The following is a 7,820-nucleotide window of genomic DNA, read 5'->3' on the forward strand; positions in this document are numbered from 1 at the left end:
GCTTTACTAATATGTTCCATTCACTTTTTAATTTCCTTTAACAACAACCACCTGCAACCCCCTTTTCATTTGCTTTCTATATTTTTATTCACTCTCAAAAGTGAATTAAGTCATCTAAGGCTGTCAGCCCACAGACACACTTCAAAAATAGCAATGGCCTGGGTTTGACTTACCCACAACATCTTATTTGTAATGTTTGATGTAACACTTTTATCTATTTTTGGACCATTTTTTAAATTAAAGTCTAAACATAGCTGCCGCCCTCTAATTACCGCCTACATAGGATGTATGTTTTGTACACAAAGTCATCCATTTCTCTTTTTTTTGTTATCCACTCCACCCACTCGCACACTCACCACAGATGAATGACAAATGTAAAGCAGCACCTCTGTGCTTGGTTAGTGGCATTAGAAAGAGGAAGTTCAGTCAGATATGTTAACTTTTGGTTAGTGGCTTCAGTTTGGTAGTGATGGGACAATACACTTGCCCCTTTTTCACCTGAGCAGCTAGTTAAAGTTTGGGACCCTGCAGATTTTCTGCTCCCAGGTAGACCTTGGGAGTAGAATCTGGTATCTTATTGAATGTATTGGATTTGCCAGTCAAACTTTTTGTTGGTAAAATTCTGTCGGTGTGTGAAAAAAACACACCCCTGACCAACATAAGTTTCATCAGCAAAAATGCTAGTGTGAATAGCACTATGTCGACAGGAGAGGCTCTCCTGCTGACATAGCTAATGCCAGCCGCTCGCTGAGGGTGGTTTAATTATGCTGCTAGGAGAGTTCTCTCCAGCCGGCAAACAGCAGGTACACGGGAGACCTTTTTAACCACTACAGCTCTGCTGCTCTAAGGTCCGTAGTGTAGACATAGCCAAAGGTGGAGGGCTTCTGATTAACTGATCCTGACAGTTACGTTAACTAAAGAGTTAGTTCACACCCTTCAATCTCAGCAAGGTTTTAACTCTACCCATAAAAAAATTTCAATGAGCTCCAAACAATACTTACAACATTTGGGTCTGATTCTAGAAACAAATGTGTGAATACCTTTACACACATGAGTAATCACATTGAAGTCAGTGGGACCGTGCATACAGGAATATATCAACTGCTATATTGAATCAGATCAGAGCTCTTTAATGTACCTTGTTTTGTTTCCAACAATGCCAGTACAATAATCTTCAGAGGAAGATGCAAGAAACCCTGATGGAAAATTATGTTATAACCTGCCCATAGTCGATTTTTTTTCTTCTTAATCCCATCAGTAAGAGGTTGGTTTATGCCCTGAAGCTTCAAGGTTTTTATTCCTTTTAAAAATAATCATATCTAGCGTCACTGTAGATGTTTCCATTACCCATACACATCAAATTTTTTTATGTATTCTTCTATTAGCCTCAATGAGAAGTTTTGACTGTGAGTTAGCCATAGGCTAGTGTGCACTATGTAAAATGGTGTTTTCTTTAGTATGTTTTGGTTTCAGTAAATGTTCCTTTGATGTATTATGAGAAACGGGAAGTGCCTTCTCTGTTTGTTATTTTGAACACATCTGTCATCTCTCTCCTTATTAATCACTTCTCTGAACAATAGTCCCCATCTTTATATTCGGTCCTCATGCAATGATCTGACGCCACATCCATTTGCTTGTCTCTGCAACCCCCTCAACTGCTGCTGTATCCTTCTGAGATAGGGTGAACAGAACTGCACACAATGTTCCAGGTGAAGTCATACCACTGATTTTGGCATTATGTTTTCAATTTTTGTTTTTGTCTGCTGCTGCACATTCACTGGAGATTTTCCTTAAAGTGCCTGCAGCTAATCTAGAACCCAGTGAGGTGTTTGAGTAGTTCAGATTATTCCTTCTAGTATGTATTACTTTATATTCATCAAAGGATTTCATGCTGCCCATTCACCTAACTGGTTAGGGCCTCCTGAAGCTCTCCACACTCTTCTGCAGTATTGATTAACTGAGAAGATTTTATATCTTTTGCAAGTTTTTGCCACCTCAGTTGTCACCTCCTTTCCCAGACAATTAATAAATGAGAAAGGGGAAAAGGGAGAAGAGAAGAGAGGGAATAGAACTGTTATACAATAACAACAAAACATGGATGCTTTACAGTTGGACCTAGCTGTGGACCTAGCTGAAGGCCCTGATCCTCTTGGTGAGCAATGTTTGGTGCAATAATGCAGCAGGAGGGAAGCACAAAGGTGGCCTTACACCACTTCTATGCTCCTCCTTTATACTCCCCCAATCCTGAGTAGGGTTGCCAGGCGGCCGGTTTATAACCAGAACACCTGGTTGAAAAGGAACCCTGGTGAGTCCAGTCAGCACTGCTGACCAGGCTATGAAAAGTCCGGTCAGCAGTGCATCAAGGCTAAGGCAAGCTCCCTGCCTGCCCTGGTTCTGCGCGGCTCCTGGAAGCAGCCGGTATGTCCCTGCAGTCCCTAGCTGCAGGGGTGGTCAAGGAGGCTCTGTGCACTGCCCCCACCCCAAGTGCCGGCTCTGCAGCGCCCATTGGCCAGGAACCGTGGCCAATGGGAGCTGCTTGGGTGGCGCCTGTGGGTAAGGGCAGCGCACGGAGCCCTCTTGGCCGCATCTCTGCCTAGGGGCTGCAAGGACATACCGGCCACTTCTGGGAGCCACCTGAGGTAAGCACCCACCCAGAGCCCACATCCTGAACTCCCTCCTGCACCCGAGCCCCCTCCAACAGCTCTGAGCCCCCGCCCACACTGAAACTACCTCCCAGAGCCTGCACCCCACACCTTGAACCTCTCATTTCTGACCCCACTCTGGAGCCCTCACCCCAAACCTGTGACCCAGCCCAGAGTCCTCTCCAGCACGCTGAACTCCTCAGCCCCATCTCTTAGCCCAGAGCCGCCTCCTGCACCCCAAATCTCTCATCCCTGGCCCCACCCAAGTCTGCCCCAGCCAGAGCCCTCGCCCCGCTCTGCCCCCCCCAGCCAACCCCACCCCCCTGCCCCAGCCCGAGTGAGCAAGGGTGGGGGAGAGTGAGCAATGGAGGGAAGGGGGATGGAATGAGCGAGGGCAGGGCCTCAGCAAAGGGGCGAGGCAAGGGTGTTTCATTTTCTGCAATTAGAAAGGTGGCAAACCTAATCTTCAGGTAGGCCAGAACAATTTCCTCAGGGCTCCTCTAACTTACACCCAGCTGACTAATGGCCTGTAGGGGCCATTGTGGAAGCTGGATGCAATCATTAAAGTATTAGAATTCCCTGCCATGCCCCCTTTCTACCCGGAGGGCCCCTTGCACTGGAGGCAGTGAGGGGTTGGCTTAGCTAAACCCCTCTCAAAAAACAATACCCCATCTTAAGAAAGAGGAAGCATCAAGGGGCTGAATCCTATTACAATAAATTTGTGCCAGCAGAGTGGAGCCCAGGATCCAGCTCTAACTGCTGGGGAGTAACTACTAATCGCAGGGTGGTAGGGTGGAGCCCCCTTCGGGGAGACAAATCCCTGGCTTCACCCCCCACGCAGCCAGAGCCTCGAGCTCCCCCCCGACCCCACGTCTGGAGCAATGAGTTCCCCCCTCCAGCCGGAGGAGCCCTGGGCCAGCCACAGCTGCGCCTCCCCTCCCCAGACCCCCAGGTCCCCAAGAAAAGCCTCAGCATCTCTTCCTGAAGATGAACCTGAGCTTTTGATGTGCCCCATGCAGGTTCCAGGGTGGCTAAGGCGGCAGTGTCAGCTACTCGGCTTTCTGGGTTCATCAGTAATCTCTCTGGAGTCCAGGAAGATTACTGATGAACAAGGCTACGATTTACTCACGGAGGTTGTGGAAGTCACGGATTCTGTGATTTCCAGCGACCTCCATAACTTCAGCCCACAGTGATTGGGAGCTGCAGGTAGCCCGCTGCCCCCAGCTGCTGCAGGTGGTGGAGGCCCCCGTAGCTCCCAGCCATGGGTGGGCGGGGGGACCCTGGAGCTCCAACACCCAACCCCTAGTGGGGGCCCTTGGAGCTTCTAGGCCCCATGAAGTTGCCCTGCTGCAGGCAGTGTGGGGACCCTCATGTAAGCAGGGGAATGGTCCTGCTATTGTGTGGAACTTTCCTGGCTTCTGCACCACACCAGTGAAATGGGCTATCGAAAGGCTCTGAGTCCTTACTTCCACTCCCTTTACCAGATTCCTCCCTGACCTCGAGGACTCCCCTTCCTCTCTCCTGTGTGGCAGAGTCCTTGTAACCCCAATAAGGCTGGGGCCAGGATTCCTGGAGGATTTGACCCTCAACCTTGGTTTGGTCACTTAGGGCAGGGGTTAAGGTGTCCGCACTCCAGGTGCTCTCTCTGCACTGGATGCTTCCCTGACCCACTGATCATTCCATACAGTTCAAAGCAAATATGATTTATTAAACAGCAATCAATTTTAAAAAATAAGGACAAATGGGAAAGGTTAAAGGAAAACACACAACTCCACTCTGTGGCATGGGGACATCACAACCAGCGTCTCTGGAATGTAAGGGCAGTTCACCAGTCTGTTCCTCACACATCCCAGGCCTCCTTCTCAGGCCCTGGCTGTGCTGCAGGAATGTTGCAGGTCTGGCGGTGGCCACATGCTCTCAGGCTCCAGCTGGCAGGACCCTTCTTCCCAGCACCACCCCTGCCCCGTCAGGGTTATGATCCCCCTCCAAGTCTGGCCTGAAAGGTCTCTTGGCTGGAGGCATCTCCCTGCACTAGGCCCATTGCCCAGGGTCCCCACTTGCTCTCTCCAGCTGCTCACTGGACATGGCTCTGGACAGCTCCAGTTCCACTCTGCCTCAGCACGGTTGCTGCTGCTGCACTGCCTCCAGTCCCCAGGCTGCTTTTTCTGGTCCCTCTGGCTCTGGTTGCTGCAGCTCTGCTCTCAGCACAGATCTGCTCTCTGGGCTGCTTTTGTAACTCTGCTCCCAGCACTGACTTGCTCCTTGGGCTGCTTTTCTGGTTCTCTCTGGCTGGCACGGCTCTGCTCCCCAGCTCAGCTCGGACCCCTGCTCTCTCTTTAGCTCAGCCCCACTCTGTCTGGCCCAGGGAATTCCAGTTCACACGGAGGATGGAACACCCCTGACCTCCTGACTCCTTCACTGGCCTGCCCGCTCTGTCAGTCAGACTGACCTTGAGCATTGGCCTCTCCCCATTCCCCCTGGGGACTGTCCCTTCCCCTTTATTTTGGTACTGAGAGGTAGCCAACCAACTTCCCCGCCCCACACTGAGTTTTAGTAAGGGGCCAACAGTCCCCTTACACTCAGGACCCCATTTTGTCACAGATATTTTTAGTAAAAGTCAGGGACAGGTCACACTTTCCATGAATTTTTCTTTATTGCATGTGACTTGTCCCTGACTTTTACTAAAAATATCCATGACAAAAATCTTAGCTTTGCTGCTGACCTCGGAAGCTGAATAGCACATACTGCCTCCTCAGCTGCCCCGGAACCTGCATGGGGCATAATAAAGTGAAAACTTCTCCCACTAAACCCACAACTGGGCAACAGCATCAACACCAGGCGCTGCCCATGACTTATTGGACATCATTCATTGGAAATAGATGAGAAAACAGATTATCTATCTCTGTCTTCAATTATGTTCCTGTGTAGTTCCAAGGAATTTCAAAGCAAGATGACAATAAAGATTGTATCAGAGAGAAAATCATATCTCCATCATGCTGTTTGACAGTCACATGATTTTTAGCTTGCTTTAACAAAAAAAAATCCCCATCACTGCTTTTAGTCTGTCACAAGATTCATAGTTCGTGTTTACACTGTTTTTATCTCAGGCAGGCAAGCTGGGATAAGGGACTTATTTGCCAGCAGATCTTTTGTCCTTGTTTTCTCTAATATTCCCCACTCCAGTCCTAGGACTGCTGAAGTATTTGGCTTGCTATGAATATGACACTCAGATAGAAGAATGGGAGAGCTGAACTTGGAACAGCTACGCAGTCAGGGCTTAGCTAATGTTCACTCCTGACCCAGGGGATACACAGGGTAAATGACAGCAGATTCGCACCTACTACTAGAGTCTGCATTCTGCCTGATGAACAGATGCTCTAAACTCCAAGACCAACCTACTCCCAGCCAGTCCTACCTGAGACTTGAGACATGAAACTTTTGGGTGGGGACTCAGACTGTTGGCATTGTAAAATTATTATTCTGTTTAAAATTTTCAAAGAGGCACCTCAGTTGTACCCACAAAATATATACATCTAGAGTCAATGGTCACAAATAACTGACACTACACTCAGGTTAAACAGCACTTTTGTGGCACTCTGAATACTATCCAGGACCTTTGCTTCCAAAAAACACAGGTTTCTACTTCTTAAACTTAAGGCTGTACTATTCTATAGAAGTAGTAGAGTAAGGGTGGGCAAACTTTGTGGCCTGAGGGCCATACCAGGGAGTAGAAATTGTATGGCGGGCCATCAATGCGCACAAAACTGGGGTTGGAGTGTGCGAGGAGGTGAGGGCTCTGGTTTGGGGGTGCGGGCTCTGGGGTGGGGCTGGGGATGAGGAGTTTGGGGTGTAGATGAGTGTTCTGGGCAGGGACCGAGGGTTTGGAGGGCAGAAGGGGGATCAAGACTGGGGCAGGGGTGTGGGAAGGGGTGCAGGTTCTGGCTGAGTGTGCGGGCTCTGGGGTGGCACTGGGGATGAGAGGTTTGGGGTGCAGGAGGGTGCTCCCATGCAGGGATCGAGGGGTTTGGAGAGTGGGAGGGGAATCAGGGCTAGGGCTGGGGCAGGGGTATGGGGAGAGGCTCAGGGTTGCAGGCTTCAAACGGCGCTTACTCAAGCAGCTCCCGGAAGCAGTAGCATGTCCCTTCTCCAGCTCCTAGGCCAGGAGCGGCCCGTGACCCTCGGAGCGGGGCCATGCCGTGGCTTCTGGGAGCCGCGTGGTGCAGCCCCTGACCCCGTGCCCCAGCTGGAGTTCCAGAGCTGGGCAGAGCCATACTGTGCAGCCCCCAATACGGATCCCCAGCTGGAGCGCTGGTGCAGCCCCCGACCCCAGGGCCCCGCCACCTGCTGTAGTTTCTCCACCTCTGTAGTAGAGCTTGCATCATCTACAGACTGCAGCCTTTACGCTGCAGGTGATATAGACAAATACATGAGCAGGTCTGCTATTCCAGAGGAAAGTGGTACATGTGCACTAAGTCACTAAATTACACTAGTGAAAACCCAAACAGCTAATTTTGCATGCAACTATATCTGGACAAACAAAAATGGATAATTTTGTACCCATTTTCCCCACACAAATCCGTACTGTGGTGTTCAGTAATCACTCCAAGGTGCTTGAAAGATCATCTTTATTCACTGACCAGTTCCAACTGCTTCTCTACAACAGAACATAGGCTTCTGTAGTACTCTGCCCCATGCTCCCACCCTGGGATGTTAAACCACTTAAAGGTACAGTTCCCAATAACAGAATATTGTTGTATAGGATATCAGTGTCACTAGTTCTGAATGAATGCTGTGAACACAAACTGCCATAAAATGCTAAGTATTCTGAAAACAAATCAGGGCCTACGTAGCTCAAACTGGGCACCCAAAATTAGTGGGCACTTGATAATTTTAGCCTTAATCTGCGTGTCTTAGTTACCCAGCAATAAAATAGGGATAATAATACCACCTCACCTCACCAGGATGTTGTGAAAATAGATTCATCAGTGTGCATGAAACACTCATACTATGGTGAGAACATCATAGAAACACCCAGGTAGAAATAATTGTGCGTTCTGCATAGAGTTTGGATGCTGTGTGTTAAATAAGAAATGTTCTATTCACTGAATAAGGCAGGAGCCCTGAGGGAAACTATGTGACCATGTAACTACAGACTGTAGCATAATACATGCAAAGGCG

The sequence above is a fragment of the Chelonoidis abingdonii genome, chromosome 5 (genome assembly GCF_003597395.2).
Source record: "Chelonoidis abingdonii isolate Lonesome George chromosome 5, CheloAbing_2.0, whole genome shotgun sequence".
Classification (NCBI taxonomy): Eukaryota; Metazoa; Chordata; order Testudines; family Testudinidae; genus Chelonoidis; species Chelonoidis abingdonii.